A 17,358-nucleotide genomic window follows, 5' to 3' on the forward strand; every position below is an offset into this window, starting at 1 on the left:
GGCCATGCTGGTTGGTGAATAGGTTACGGCCAATAGTAACACTATTCTACCAACTGTAGGCTGCGCACGCCCCTCAGTAAGAGTTGGTGAGTAGGCAGCGGCTAATAGTGACAAACAGTACTAGAGGGTGCTCCTCCTCGTACTGTTGTCGGTGAGCTGTCACCCTGTGATTGGCTCATAGGCTGTTCTGGTCAGATTGTCTGTCCTATCCATACCTTGGTAGGTATAGTACAAAAGATCTTTCAGAATCATACGGACTGGCTCATTTTGGCGGGATTGTTCCCGCCTTGCTCATTCCTTCATGTGACTACTGAAGTAGCTATTGTCTTGTGCGTGTAGCCCTGCTGTCTGCGGGTAGCCTTCCCTTATGGCTTGTATCCGCAACTGCGGGAACAGGCGGGGTACTTCACCATTGGGAGGCTTTCCCTGCGTGTACAGCTTGCGTACTGCGCGTAAGGTTCTCTGAGCATGGTGGGTCCTGCGGGAGCAGATGGCCTTTGCGCAGACGTCCCTGTTCAAGGTGAGTCTTGCGGGACCAACTGGGCTCTGCTGGGACCTACCTCTTCACACAATACAACTGGCAGTATCTACGCCAGTTTAATGCTCTCTAGCTAGTTTTAATTTTTATTTACAAATGTTGAAGATAAATCACAAGTTGATTTGCCTATGACAGCTATACTTTAGGTACTTTGACTTTTGACTTTTTGACCATAACATAAGTGCATGAGATATTTGTTAGATGGTTGATTGTGACATGCAGTATAATACAAATTGTATGTAAGTAACGTGCATTGCGTTTTACTCTAATGCCCACGTAAGCTTTGGGGTGAACCAATGTTGTAGCGTCAACTATAACATATATTACAAATATTAGATCCTTTGTGGGAGTTTTAGAGTGGTATACTTTATTGTTTCCGGTTTGTCAAAATTCTACAACTAGAAGACATTGTAGTAACCAAAGGGCTTGTAATCCAATAGTATCAAGGTATGTTAGATAAGGATCCCTCCTAAGTTAATTATGAGAGTTCTAGTCATAAGTGTGTATATTTAGAAGTAATTATGAGCATGTGAGTTTATGATTAACAAAAAGAAAAAAAAAAGGCATGGTAGACTGGTAGTAGACTTAGGGGAGAATGAAGTGTCGGTTGATGATTTTTCTAGTCATCATAAATGGTTTCTGGCAGATAAATTGTGTTATCTCATGGGGCCTAATTGCATGTGTTGAAGGAGACTTTGAGTTTTGCCTTTTTATGTTTTTTTTTTCACTTTTTCTTATTTCAGAGAAATATATATTTTTAACTCTACTTCTAAATATACGTCATGACTCGAATCATGAAGAGAATTAAACACCCCTAGGTACAGCTACAAACTACAGGCTACAAGCCCTTTGGAGGCTTGGTTTAACTTGAGACGACATCCATATGTTAATCTTTTTATTCATCAGCTTTTACAATTAATAAAAGATTTTACTATTAATAATAAGAAAAATAAAAGGCACTCAATTCGACTTATAATTTTAATGTTTGATCTTCTTCCTAGTGTTCAAGACGTAATTATAACCCGCTCATAATAGATGAGAAAATTATTGTGATATAAACAGTAAAAAATTGGATTGCATTAACTGTTTTGTGGCAGTTAAAGCCTGCATATGACATATATGGGGCCTCTATGTATATAATGCTAGTCTATTATTGAAGACGACTTTTGGTTTACTAAAGACGACTTCTGTATAGTACAAGTAATTTTATTATTAACCGGCCTGTTTCTGCAGGACGACTGAAGAGGTAGGTCTCCGTAAAGCCCAGTTGGACCCGCAAGACACACCTTGAAAAGGTACGTCTGCGCAAAGACTAACTGGTCCCGCAGGACCCACCATGCTCAGAGAGATGAAGACCTTACACGCAGTAAGCCAGCTGTTCCCGCAGGAAAACCTCCCTTGTTACAGTACCCTGCCTGTTCCCGCAGCTATGGGTACAAGCCAAGAAGGAAGGCTACCCGCACTAACGGTAAGGCTACACGCATAAGGCACTAACTCTTATACTTCAGCAATGTCACCGGAAGAAGGAATGAGCAAGGCGGGAATATTCCCGCCCAAAAGAGCCAGTCCGTACGCTTCTGGAAAATCTTTTGTACTATACCTGCCAAGGTATGGACAAAATAGACAAGATCTGACCAAAGCAGCCCATGAACCAATCACAGGGTGACAGCTCACCGACAATAGTACGAGGAGGAGCACGCTCTAGTACAAAACGTCACTATCAGCCGCTGCCTACCCACCAGCTCCCATCGTGGCACGTACATAGCACGTAGTTGGTGGAAAAGGAATAGTATACAGCCGGCCATGTCACTATCAGCCGCTGCCTACCCACCAACTCCCATCGTGGCACATACATAGCCCGTAGTTGGTGGAAAAGGAATATTATACAGCTGGCCGTACCTGCTTGGAAACCTACCTTCGGCTATAAATGTAACATCTGCCCCGATCCGACCCGACCCAGGTACCCGTTTCTCCGATCCGATCTCTCTCTTTTATGATTTTATGATTTATACTTATATTTTACTTTTAATAATAATAATATATTTTTCTTCCCGCCTCTTTCCCTCTTCTCTCTTTCCGCCTTCTTTTCCCTCTTGTCGCCGTCCCGCCCTTAAGCCTTGAACCTCTGTCCCTTGTTCCTTCCCGCCTAAGGTTGTCTGCGCAGCTCCACGCGCCAGACTCTTTACAAGGAAGCCTGCGTGAAGACCACCTGTTTCAGCGATACGCGAGACGAACTCTTCTCGCAGCGCGCTAAGAATTGTAATTCTTCTCGCAGCGCGCGAAGAACGGTAGTTCTTCCCGCGACGCGCTAAGGATTTGTAGTTCTTCTCGCAGCGCGCTAAGAATCGTAGTTCATCCCTCGACGCGCGGAGAATTATAGTTCTTCCCGCGGCGCGCTAGGAATTATAGTTCCTCCCGCGGCGCGCTAAGAAATGTGATTCTTCCCGCGGCGCGCCTTAGCCTTCTCGCGCTAAACCCTTTTAGTTTTCTTCTGTTGAATCTAGCCGTTTGCTTTTGTGTTGTCTTATCTTTTGTGCTGTTGACCTAATCTGCTTTATGTCTGAAAAGTTACTTTCGGCGCAGCATGCGCACCAACCCCATTGGTTGGTAGAAAAAGTGACTGACATTATCTTTTGAGATCTGCTTTTGCCATGCTTGACCAGTACCTTTAACTGACCGACCCATGCCTTTTTACTGTTCCCTGTCAGTCTTTTTCTCTTTTTCCCTGCTGCCATATCTCTTGATATCTTTTACTTGCTTTTGATATCTTTTGTTATCTTTTGTTTTGTCTTGTTCTGTTTGTCTTGGAATCTTTTCCCCTTTTTCTGGATTCATGTCTCCTAGGGTTTCCCTATAAATAATAGTATTATTTTTCCTAACACTACACACACAAAACACTTAATCTCTCCTGTTCTCCTTGCTCTCTCTGCCGCCTTCCTCTCTGCCTCCGTCTTCCTCCCTGTTCTGTCCTGCTCTTCCGGTAATATATATATATTATATATAATAATTTACTTATGCAAACTTATAATCAAGACTTAAAACAGATCGTTAAAACAATAATCTTATTTATAGGTTAACTCGTGCTTGTTTAAAGTTGGTTCTTGCTTTATCTTACACCGCATCGTTTATCAAGTGAGTAATCTCGTACCTAATCCCTTTTTGCTTTTAATGTTTTGGGATGTTCATGTGTTCATACAAACTTAGAGTCTTAAACTTGTTTATGAACTTTAGTCGCGCAGTATCCCATGTGTTGAGGACGTAGACTTGGCTGTTTATTTGTATGTGTGGATCATTAACCGTCTTGTCGGTCTATTCCGCAGTTCTCATGGTACCATTAGATGAACACGGGAGAACTATCGTTTATGATTTTCTCTTTTGTTTACACATGCACAGTTTGTCTTGTTTGTGAGCTCAATTGTGAGCACTGGCAGTCTATGAATCTTAGAGTTGGTCCCGATCAGATTACACCCTTGTTGAAAACCAGACATACACATGTTGCGCGCAGATTTATTGTTATCTATGTATTAACTATTAAACTTGATTTCTCACCAACACGCAAGTGTTTGACGTTTATTTTAACACATGTTCAGGTTTGCAGTAGCTGTTTTGGAGCTTGTGGACACATAGGAAGTTTTCTTTATTTTGGACCTAGATTAAAATGTATCAAGACAAGTTTTTGCTGTTCGAATATTATGATTTTTAATATATTGATTTATGATGATCTATGTTATCTTATGTCTACTTTGCGCGTGCGCGAATGAATGTATTTAATAAATATTGACACCCAATAGTGTCACGAGTAATGAAACAATATGTGGCGCCCCGATGTATAATCCGCCTTTGGTCGGGGTGTTACAGATTGGTATCAGAGCTCGTTGACTTTAGGATAGGTGGTTAGACGTAACGGCCTAAAATACCTAAGAGTCCCTTCTCGCGCATGAGAAAATCTCATGTTTGCGCGCTTATTGTTAATTACTCGTTATTTATGAATATGCTCGCGCTTGCGCAGTATATGATTTTATGTTTTATTTCGCGATATTTCGATTTTTGTTGAATTTCGATTTTTATTGATTTTTCTTACATATTCGTTTGTTGGGTTTGAAAATCCGAAAAGTCATGGTGATACATGAATAGTTGATTTTCAATTTCCATTTACGATTATGTTCTGAGGTTGGAGACTTGAAAAGTCATGGTGATACATGAATTGTCAACCTCCAATACTCATTTTCTTGTGTATTTTATATTGAAGATTGAAAAGTCATGGTGATACATGAATTGTCAACCTCCAATACTCATTTTCTTGTGTATTTTATATTGAAGATTGAAAAGTCATGGTGATACATGAATCGTCAATCTCCAATACTCGTTTGCTCGTATATTTTAAATTGGGAATTCGGAAAGTCATGGTGATACATGAATTGTCGATTCTTGATTCGAATTTGTTACCTTTATTAAGTCTGCATTTAGGGTCATTTATTTTACTTTAACTTTTGACAGTAACTGACTCCGCGAAACCAAGCTTTATAAGATTAAAACTTTGCGCTAAAACCAAGATATTAACTAAAATTAAAATTTTTATAGAATGCCTCCGCTATCTCGTCGCCATCTCAAGAAGAGAGAAGCCTCGCGCATGCGTAGACAGCAACGTTCCCAGGAAATGGCCGCCGCGATAGCCCAAGCCTTGAGCCAAAATAATACCTCCAGTTATAACATTAAGTCCTTTAACGCGGGTAACCCTCCAAAGTTCACAGGTCTTGAAGGAGCCACCGTGATGCTCCAGTGGCTTGAGAAAATAGAAAACACTTTCCTCCACACCCAATGCCCCTCAGACAGACGAACCCTATATGCTTCCAGTGTTCTGGAATCCAGAGCTCTTACATGGTGGAATGGAGTAGCTCATGCGCGTGGCGCAGAGGCTGCTTCTAGCATGACATGGGAGGAATTCAAGGAAATTCTTACGCGAGAATTCTGCCCTCCCAACGAAGTTAAGCGCCTGGAGGAGGAATTTTGGAATCTTAAGCAGTACAGTGGTGAAGCGCGCGAGTACGCGACGCGCTTCCATGAACTAAGCCTGCTTGTCCCTCACCTTGTTACCCCTTCCCGCCGAGCCATAGAGAAATTCCTTGGGGGTCTCCCCATGGAAATTCAAGATTCTGTATGGGCTAGAAACCCAGTTACCCTCTCTGACGCCATCGAGTTGGCCGCTGTGCTCAGCGACAACCATGTCAGAGCAGGAACCCTGTTCCTGCGGGGATCTGAGAAGACCAAACTCACCAAGACTGTCCCTGGACCAACAGAAACCAAACCAGAACCCTCAAACCATAACCAGAAACGTAGGCGCAGACAAGCTTACGCGCTTACCAGCCCACCCATAGTCCAGCAACCCGCATACCAACCTCCAGTTTATGCGCCTAACCCACTGTCAGCCTACCCAACACCTCCTGTAGTCCACAACTATGCCTTAACCAATCCAGCACTCCCTGCCCCGCCAACTAAGAAACCTTACACAGGAAACCACCCCTTTTGCCCAACCTGTAGACTCCACCACCCACCTCAAGTCCCATGTCGACTTTGTACCCGATGTGGCCGCGCTGGTCACCTTGCAGAAAACTGTAGAGTCCTTCCCGCCAATCCAATTGCGCCAACACCACCAGTCTACCCGCAAAACCCTCAACCAACCTACCAAAACCCACGACCCAGATCGTGCTTTAACTGCGGTGATCCCAGTCATTTCCGGAACGCGTGCCCGAAACTACAAGTGCAAATCACGCAAGCGAATCCGGTGAACCAGATTTCAAACCAAGTGACGCGTGGACGAGCTTTTAACATAACCGCGCACCAAGCGCAAGCGAATAATGACGTAGTGAATGGTACATTTTTGCTCAACGGATTTTATGCTTCTATACTTTTTGATACTGGCGCCGATCGAAGTTTTATCTCTCGCGCCTTCGAGCAGAAGCTTGCGCGACCGCGCAGCGATTTAAAAGAAGATTTTTCAGTTGAATTGGCTAACGGTGAAACTGTTTTAATTAACTCAGTGATTAAAGATTGCACGCTTAACCTTAACGAAAACGATTTTCTGATCGACCTCATCCCCATGCCTCTTGGGAGCTTTGATGTTATCATTGGTATGGACTGGCTCTCGCATAATCGCGCCGAAGTTATTTGCGCCAAGAAGATGATTCGCATACCTCGAGAAAATGGTGATCTTCATATCTACGGCGAAAAACCCTCCAGTGGTCTTAAGCTTATGTCTTGCGCCGAAGCCCGAAGACTCATGCGGAAGAAGTGTATTGCATTTTTAGCCCATGTGGTTAAACCTGCTGAAGAAAAGAAGAAGCTTCGCGATATCCTTGTTGTGCGTGATTTTCCTGAAGTTTTTCCTGATGATCTTCCTGGTATCCCTCCCGCTCGTGAAGTCGAGTTCCGTATTGATATTGTCCCTGGTGCTTCCCCCGTAGCAAAAACTCCTTATCGTCTTGCACCCGCTGAGATGCAAGAATTGGCCAGCCAACTTCAAGAGTTGACTGCTAAAGGATTCATCCGCCCTAGCTCTTCGCCCTGGGGTGCTCCGGTGTTGTTCGTTAAAAAGAAAGATGGATCGTTTCGCATGTGTATTGATTACCGCGAGTTGAACAAACTCACCATTAAAAACCGGTATCCCTTACCGCGTATTGACGACCTCTTTGATCAACTCCAAGGTGCCTCCTGTTTCTCGAAGATTGATCTCCGCTCTGGCTATCACCAGTTGCGCATCCGCGATGAAGATGTTCCGAAGACTGCTTTTCGAACTCATTATGGCCATTTTGAATTCTTGGTCATGTCCTTCGGTTTAACCAACGCACCCGCCGTTTTCATGGATCTAATGAATCGGGTGTGTAGGCCTTTCTTGGACCGTTTCGTGATTGTGTTTATCGATGATGTTCTGGTGTATTCTAAGACCAAGGCCGAGCATGAGCAACATCTCCGGTTGGTGTTGCAAAAGCTTCGAACCGAGCAGCTCTATGCTAAGCTTTCCAAGTGTGAATTTTGGTCTGATGAAGTACAGTTTCTTGGCCATGTTGTGAACAAGATGGGTATTCATGTCGACCCATCCAAAATTGAAGCAATCAAGAACTGGATTACGCCATCCTCTCCTTCCGAGATCCGTTCCTTTCTGGGCTTAGCTGGTTATTACCGGCGCTTCATTTCGAACTTCTCGAAGATCGCTTTGCCTTTAACAGCTCTAACGCACAAAGGTAAACCGTATATTTGGGGCTCGAAGCAAGAAGAAGCCTTTCTGACGCTCAAGCGTTTGTTGTGTGAAGCTCCTGTTCTTGCGCTACCTGAGGGTAATGATGATTTTGTCGTGTACTGCGATGCCTCCAACCAAGGTCTCGGTTATGTTCTTATGCAACGAGGCAAGGTTATCGCTTACGCATCAAGGCAACTTAAGGTTCATGAAAAGAATTATACAACTCACGACCTCGAACTTGGTGCAGTTGTTTTTGCCTTGAAGATCTGGAGACACTACCTTTATGGTACTAAGTGTATCCTTTACACTGACCATAAAAGCCTTCAGCATATCTTTGATCAAAAGGAACTCAACATGAGGCAACGCCGATGGAACGAACTCATCAGCGATTACGATTGTGAGATCCGGTATCATCCTGGTAAGGCTAATGTGGTAGCCGATGCGCTCAGCCGAAAACCCTGCCAGCTTAACTGTATTTTGCCGCGCACGCATCTTCACTTTGCGCCGATTCAAAGCAACCTTGAATCGCGTATTCGTGACGCGCAGCGCGCATCCATCAGTAATGGTAACCTTCGCGCCGAGTTAGCGTGTGGCGCGGAAGCGCACTTTGTCCCTAATCTGAGTGGAATTCTCTGCTATCTTAATCGCATCTGGATTCCTTGTGAAGAGAATCTTCGCGCTGATATCCTGAGTGAAGCGCATAAATCTCGGTATTCCGTTCATCCCGGCGCTGATAAGATGTACAAGGATTTGCGCATTACTTATTGGTGGCCCGGTATGAAAAAGGATATTGCTGTGTTCGTAGCTAAATGTCTGACTTGTTCTAAAGTGAAAGCTGAACACCAACGCCCATCTGGTTTGCTCGAACAACCAGAAATTCCTACGTGGAAATGGGAATGTGTAGCGATGGACTTTATTACCAAGTTACCTTTGACAGCAAGCAAACATGATAGCATTTGGGTAATAGTGGATCGTTTGACTAAGTCTGCTCACTTTCTGCCCATTCGTGAAAACTACCGTGTTGAGCAACTCGCGCAGCTTTATGTCAAGGAAATTGTCTGCCGCCATGGTACTCCTTTGAGCATCATATCCGATCGCGATGGCCGTTTTATATCTCGCTTTTGGAAATCTCTCCAATCTGCGCTAGGAACTCGCTTGGACATGAGTACGGCATATCATCCCCAGACTGACGGTCAGTCTGAGCGAACTATTCAAACTCTTGAGGATATGCTCCGATCTTGTGTTCTTGATTTTGGAGGTAATTGGGATTCACACCTGCCTTTGATTGAGTTCTCTTATAATAACAGCTATCATTCCAGTATCGGTATGGCCCCATTTGAAGCACTTTACGGTCGTAAGTGCCGCTCCCCGATTTGTTGGAGCGAAGTGGGTGAAACTCAAATCACAGGACCCGAACTTGTTCAAGAGACAACCGATAAAATCGCCAAAATCCGTGATCATCTGCTGACTGCCAGAAGCCGACAGAAGAGTTACGCAGATCGTAGGCGGAAGCCTCTCGAATTTCAAGTTGGTGATCTTGTTCTCCTCAAAGTGTCGCCCTGGAAGGGTGTTGTCCGCTTTGGGAAGAAAGGTAAGCTTGCTCCCCGATATGTTGGACCATTTAAGATTCTCGCGCGTGTGGGAAAAGTTGCCTACAGACTTGACCTGCCGCCCGCGCTCAGTAATGTGCATCCAACGTTCCATGTATCCAATCTCAAGAAGTGTTTAGCTGACGAGAACCTTCACATTCCACTTGATGAAGTTCAAGTTGATGAAACTATGCATTTCGTTGAGAAGCCTGTTGAGATTATGGATCGCGAGGTAAAGCAAACCAAGCGCAGTCGTATCCCTATCGTGAAAGTTCGTTGGGAGTCCAAGCGCGGAGCCGAGTTTACATGGGAAAGGGAAGATCAAATGAAGATCAAGTACCCGCACCTGTTCTCTGCGCAACCTACTTCGAGATAAATTTCGGGACGAAATTTCTTAAAGTAGGGGAGGCTGTAACATCTGCCCCGATCCGACCCGACCCAGGTACCCGTTTCTCCGATCCGATCTCTCTCTTTTATGATTTTATGATTTATACTTATATTTTACTTTTAATAATAATAATATATTTTTCTTCCCGCCTCTTTCCCTCTTCTCTCTTTCCGCCTTCTTTTCCCTCTTGTCGCCGTCCCGCCCTTAAGCCTTGAACCTCTGTCCTTTGTTCCTTCCCGCCTAAGGTTGTCTGCGCAGCTCCACGCGCCAGACTCTTTACAAGGAAGCCTGCGTGAAGACCACCTGTTTCAGCGATACGCGAGACGAACTCTTCTCGCAGCGCGCTAAGAATTGTAATTCTTCTCGCAGCGCGCGAAGAACGGTAGTTCTTCCCGCGACGCGCTAAGGATTTGTAGTTCTTCTCGCAGCGCGCTAAGAATCGTAGTTCATCCCTCGACGCGCGGAGAATTATAGTTCTTCCCGCGGCGCGCTAGGAATTATAGTTCCTCCCGCGGCGCGCTAAGAAATGTGATTCTTCCCGCGGCGCGCCTTAGCCTTCTCGCGCTAAACCCTTTGAGTTTTCTTCTGTTGAATCTAGCCGTCTGCTTTTGTGTTGTCTTATCTTTTGTGCTGTTGACCTAATCTGCTTTATGTCTGAAAAGTTACTTTCGGCGCAGCATGCGCACCAACCCCATTGGTTGGCAGAAAAAGTGACTGACATTATCTTTTGAGATCTGCTTTTGCCATGCTTGACCAGTACCTTTAACTGACCGACCCATGCCTTTTTACTGTTCCCTGTCAGCCTTTTTCTCTTTTTCCCTGCTGCCATATCTCTTGATATCTTTTACTTGCTTTTGATATCTTTTGTTATCTTTTGTTTTGTCTTGTTCTGTTTGTCTTGGAATCTTTTCCCCTTTTTCTGGATTCATGTCTCCTAGGGTTTCCCTATAAATAATAGTATTATTTTTCCTAACACTACACACACAAAACACTTAATCTCTCCTGTTCTCCTTGCTCTCTCTGCCGCCTTCCTCTCTGCCTCCGTCTTCCTCCCTGTTCTGTCCTGCTCTTCCGGTAATATATATATATTATATATAATAATTTACTTATGCAAACTTATAATCAAGACTTAAAACAGATCGTTAAAACAATAATCTTATTTATAGGTTAACTCGTGCTTGTTTAAAGTTGGTTCTTGCTTTATCTTACACCGCATCGTTTATCAAGTGAGTAATCTCGTACCTAATCCCTTTTTGCTTTTAATGTTTTGGGATGTTCATGTGTTCATACAAACTTAGAGTCTTAAACTTGTTTATGAACTTTAGTCGCGCAGTATCCCATGTGTTGAGGACGTAGACTTGGCTGTTTATTTGTATGTGTGGATCATTAACCGTCTTGTCGGTCTATTCCGCAGTTCTCATGGTACCATTAGATGAACACGGGAGAACTATCGTTTATGATTTTCTCTTTTGTTTACACATGCACAGTTTGTCTTGTTTGTGAGCTCAATTGTGAGCACTGGCAGTCTATGAATCTTAGAGTTGGTCCCGATCAGATTACACCCTTGTTGAAAACCAGACATACACATGTTGCGCGCAGATTTATTGTTATCTATGTATTAACTATTAAACTTGATTTCTCACCAACACGCAAGTGTTTGACGTTTATTTTAACACATGTTCAGGTTTGCAGTAGCTGTTTTGGAGCTTGTGGACACATAGGAAGTTTTCTTTATTTTGGACCTAGATTAAAATGTATCAAGACAAGTTTTTGCTGTTCGAATATTATGATTTTTAATATATTGATTTATGATGATCTATGTTATCTTATGTCTACTTTGCGCGTGCGCGAATGAATATATTTAATAAATATTGACACCCAATAGTGTCACGAGTAATGAAACAATATGTGGCGCCCCGATGTATAATCCGCCTTTGGTCGGGGTGTTACAGTAAATACTCCAACACCTTGGAACGGTATCATCATCTTATCTTCTCTAGCTATTTCTCTTAATATACACTTATATTCAGAGCAATCTAGTCTGATTCTCACGCCGGAGGGTGGTCACAAGGAGGAACCCCCCCTTCTCAGTGACGAGCTCACGGTCTGTTTTGCAGGTCAAGAAGAATAACCATCTTTGCCGGACCTAACCCTCGTGGGAAACATCTACTTAACCCTAAGATTATCCGTAATCTGCTGGGGTCACTTAGTGTTTCTTCATTGCCGCCATACGTGCATAAAAGCTACAACTAATTCTTTTTCAGTTTTTTCAAAACCTCTGGAAAGATGGTTAAGGTTACTCCGATGCCAAGGCCAACGAGTGACCAAGAAACTCCGGTAACCACAACCCCAGCTACTGGGGGGAACACCGGCGAGTACACAATTTTTACGAACACTACCCCGGTTACCCAAGCCGGGGCAAGTGCAGTAAACAACCCGCCCCTGGGATTCATTGATACCCAGTTGGAGAAACAACAGACGAGGCTTCCCCGCCAAACACTTGATCAAGTTAAAGCTTGGGCGGAAGCACGTCAAAAAGAATTCCAAGCTGAGTTGGATGAACGTTTACGTTCACTTCAACAGGCTAATGACGAATTCGGAAGCACTCGACAATAGCTCAACATGAGCAATGATTGCGAGTATTCGGATGATGAGTGGGAAGAATCTGACAGTAACGCAAACCCTCGTCATAAGACGAAAGGGAAGCGTAAGGAAGCAGACTTCCAGCCGAGAAGAAATTTTGGAGAAACCTTTAAGCCAAGGAACGCGGGGGGAAACCCACGTGACTTCTCCAAAACTTTCAGGCCAACTGTTGCAAATGCGGGAACGTCCAAGTTTGCAAGGGATATTGCGGAAGCAATCGCCCCGAAGAGTGCCAAACAGATGTCCAACATCGACACTTATGATGGCATATCCGACCCAGACGATCACTTGAACAGATTCATAGCGGGGGCAACCGTCAGCAACTGGACGGAACCCACGTGGTGTTATATGTTCCAGATGACGCTGGTCGGAGCGGCTAGGGCGTGGTTTGACCGTCTACCGGTCCACCACATCTATGATTGGGCGGACTTCCAGCACAAGTTCAGCCAGCACTTCAGTCAACAGAGAAAATATACTGAAGAGCAGTGGACGATCCTCAAATGCGTTAGAGAGGAGGATGAAGCTTTACTAGACTTCATCACTCGCTTCAACTCAAAGAAGCTGAGTCTGGGCACCATAAGTGAAGATCTCGTTCGCGCCGCTTTCATCCAGGGCGCCGAATACCCAGAGCTTATCCGCACATTGACGGGTAAAGATGGCATGCCATCCACATGGAATGCCATCATGACGGCAGCCAAACGCTTTGCCGAAACGGAGAAGCAACTGGGTAGGAATCTTCCCCAGAGTACAAACCTCTACACGCAAAGGACCAGAGAGAATAATGTCCGCACCGCCCGACAAAACAAGAAGAGGAAGCTTGGTATTTGGCAGTCAAGTATAAACTTTGACACCTCATCCAGCTCTCGCCCTCTATTAGGTGGAAGGGATAACACGCACTCATCAAGCCGGAATCCTAGATGGACGCCACTCACCAAAAGCGTCACAGAGATATTTGCCACTGAGAAACTCCTATGGCCAAAAGCTCCAATGATCCGACAGCGCCATAACGCTGATCAGAGCAAATCCTGTGACTTCCACGGGACAAAGGGCCACACCACCGAGGAGTGTACATCTTTGAAGGATATTGTCGAAACATTCGTCAAAAATGGAAAACTTACACACCTTGTGGCATCAATCAAGAATGGGGGGAGAAATGATAATCGGTACAAGGGCAATGGACGAAAGCCCGTCGACATCAGCATTCACATGGTTCATGGTAACGTCAGAGGAAGAAAACGACGAACGACAGAACCATGTGCGTGGAAGGAAGCTGAAGTGCGCTTCCCGCGAGTGCCAGGAGGGCCCAACAAAGAAGGCCCTATAGTCATCAAAAGCCAGCTGGGGCACTACATCACTTCCCGCACTCTTGCTGATAACGGCGCTTCGTCAACGATCATGTACAGGCAGTTCTTCGACAAGCTAGACGACGAAGACAAAGATCGCCTGGAAACGGTCTACGCCTCTATGGAAGGGTTCGATGGCAGCACAAACACCCCCCTGGTAATCCTATCTTTCCCCGTCACTCTGACGGACGGGAAACACTCCCTCACAGAAGACGTGGACTTCGTCGTAATGAGGAAGCCACACCACACATACGACATTCTCTTCGGGAGAGACGGGATGGCAAGATTCAATGTCGTGGTATCTTCAGTCCACGGCATGATGGGGTGGCCAACAGCTGAGGGTGTAGCGATGATCACCGGTATTCCCCAGGTATGCATCGCATCTGTCTCATCTAAACCCAAACCAAAGATGGCTAAACCAACCATTACCGAACCAGAAGAATGGGCCTTCAATGGCAAATACCCTGACCAGGCTGTTACCATTGGCCCAACAATCACCGATCCCACACGCACCTTGCTCAAACGCTTACTACAGAAAAACGCTGACATCTTCGCGTGGACACCAGCTGACATGACTGGTGTACCTCGAAGTAAGGCAGAGCATAAGCTCAAGTGTGACCCGGCTTTTACGCCGGTCATACAAAAGCGTCGAGTAATGGGGGCGGAACAGGCTAACGCGTGTAGAACCCAAGTCAAGGAACTCCTTGATGCGGGCATTGTACGCGTTAGTAGATATCAAACATGGGTTGCAAATCCCGTCATGGTACCGAAATCTAACAAACAATGGCGCATGTGCATAGATTTCAAAGACCTAAACAAAGCATGCCCCAAAGATTGTTACCCGTTACCCGAAATTGACCTTAAGGTAGATTCATTAGCACCGTTTCGCCTTAAATGCTTCCTTGATGCGTATAAGGGATATCATCAAATCCACATGACCATTGACGATCAGGACAAAACCACATTTTGGACGCCCGATGGCACGTTTTGTTATCAAATGATGCCATTCGGACTTAAGAATGTCGGGTCCACATACCAACGCTTGATGGACAAAGAGTTTCATGCCCAAATTGGGAGGAACTTGGAAGTTTACATGGATGACTTGGTCATCAAAAACCCTAAGCCAGCAAAAAAGACGGAGCATACCGTAGGGAGTAGAATTCAAACCGTATTCAAGGATGATAGGTACTTGCGGCGTCCCAGAACCGGCATCCTTCCATACCCGGCTCATCCCGAGCATCACCGTCCCAGACTCCGCAAAGCGGTAAACCGGAGTCTGGATCAGGGAGATCTTGGTAAACCATTCCGTCTCCTGGTAGTTGGAGGCGTGAAGGTTGGGGAGTGCTCTCCCGTTCTTGAATGTCATCGCAATGGGGACGACACGGGCAGAGATGTAGAAGAACTCCCGTTTCCAAGACCGAAGACTGCGCTCGGTAGCACAGATCTTCAAACCCTTGATCCGGGTGACCAAGGTATACCAGCCTTGGATGCACCTCCAGGAGTAGAAGGTCATCAGGCGGTCGACACGGGGCTCGATGCCCAGAATGTGGCACACCTATTCAAAATGACGGACCTTAGCGATCGCCATTGGGTGTACCTCCGTCAAGTGTACACCGTGTTTCTCCAAAACACGGTATACAAACTTCGTTAATGGGAATCTGAGATTCCCATACATGAAGAATGAGGCATAAACCCCTATCTTGCCCTTGGGGGCATCATACACCGTCTGGTGAGGCTCTGGAAACTCAGGCTCGTAGGGCTCGAGCATGAACTTCTTGACGATGTAGTGATACAAATCGACAGAAAGAGCACACTGGCACTCGCCAGCAGTACTCTTGTCGTCCTTGTCAGACGCGGACATCGGGTTCTCAGGGTATACGTCGGACTCTTCGGCAGTAACCTCAGGATCGTGAACGGAAGACATGTTTTAAGGTAGGAAAGAGAACGATTTCAGGAGAATGCTTGACAGAAAAGTTGAGTATTAGCCGGAAATCGCTTAGAAGAAGAGTGAAGTGAAGGTGTGAACTGAAATGCACCCTCGCCCCCCTTTATATACTCATCGCAATGAATGCGATGAATTTAATGCGGAAGAGAGAGGAAGCGCAGGTGCAATGAAATGGCGACACGTGGAAAGCGCAACAGCTGTCGACAGGACGCGTGCCGTAAAATTCGCGCCCACGCGCCCAGAAACTCGCGCCCACGCGCCTGAAAAAGCGTCTGGAATGACCATATACTGTCACGTCACCATAACTTCCTGCACATCCTGAACTGTCAGAAGAAACCGTCGGAAGACACTAACGTCTCTTCAACAGTTTGGACTGTACTTATCCTTTCACCAACTCTTCGAATTTCAAAAAGATTCAAAAAGATTCAAAAATAAGAGGGAATATACCCCCTCACCTTGGGAAGCAAAAAACCATAAGACAAGTGCGGGTACAGTGTCAAGGCGAAACCCTTCACATACTTAGCACTTGCAGGGAATTGAAGCCAAGAAGGATCTTGTGGGCCATGCTTGCGGAAAGGGAAATAACACCTCCGTATGGCGGGAACGTTGACAACTAGATTGTTTGAAACTTCAAGGTGGAATTGGTAGTTTAACATAACTGATCACTATGTCCAAAACTACCAAAACCTCGTGAAGAGTCTATACAAGTGAAATTCAACGCTCCCGACTTGCGAAGAGGTTAAACACCTACCCGCATCATAACCAAAGATCAGGCAGAAAAGTCGGGAATTTCTGCAAGTGACATTAGGAAAACCGCGGGAAGAATCCCCACGGAAAACCTTAAAAAACAAAAACCTCTTTAAAACCCCTTGCTTAAAGTCCAAAAGTTCACCTCACTTATTAACAATTCATGAGAACAATGGACTGGGGGGACTTGAAGAGGTAGGTCCCCGCAAAGCCCAGTTGGACCCGCAAGACACACCTTGAAGAGGTACGTCTGCGCAAAGACTAACTGGTCCAGCAGGACCCACCATGCTCAGAGAGATGAAGACCTTACACGCAGTAAGCCAGCTGTTCCCGCAGGAAAGCCTCCATTGGTACAGTACCCTGCCTGTTCCCGCAGCTATGGGTACAAGCCAAGAAGGAAGGCTACCCGCACTAACGGTAAGGCTACACGCATAAGGCACTAACTCTTATACTTCAGCAATGTCACCGGAAGAAGGAATGAGCAAGGCGGGAATATTCCCGCCCAAAAGAGCCAGTCCGTACGCTTCTGGAAAAATCTTTTGTACTATACCTGCCAAGGTATGGACAAAATAGACAAGATCTGACCAAAGTAGCCCATGAACCAATCACAGGGTGACAGCTCACCGATAATAGTACGAGGAGGAGCACGCTCTAGTACAAAACGTCACTATCAGCCGCTGCCTACCCACCAGCTCCCATCGTGGCACGTACATAGCCCGTAGTTGGTGGAAAAGGAATAGTATACAGCCGGCCATGTCACTATCAGCCGCTGCCTACCCACCAACTCCCATCGTGGCAAGTACATAGCCCGTAGTTGGTGGAAAAGGAATATTATACAGCTGGTCGTACCTGCTTGGAAACCTACCTTCGGCTATAAATACTCCAACACCTTGGAACGGTATCATCTTATCTTCTCTAGCTATTTCTCTTA

This window comes from Bidens hawaiensis, unplaced genomic scaffold (genome assembly GCF_021521415.1).
Source record: "Bidens hawaiensis isolate Kalapana, Puna unplaced genomic scaffold, B.hawaiensis_p1.1 tig00025010_1, whole genome shotgun sequence".
Taxonomy (NCBI): Eukaryota; Viridiplantae; Streptophyta; class Magnoliopsida; order Asterales; family Asteraceae; genus Bidens; species Bidens hawaiensis.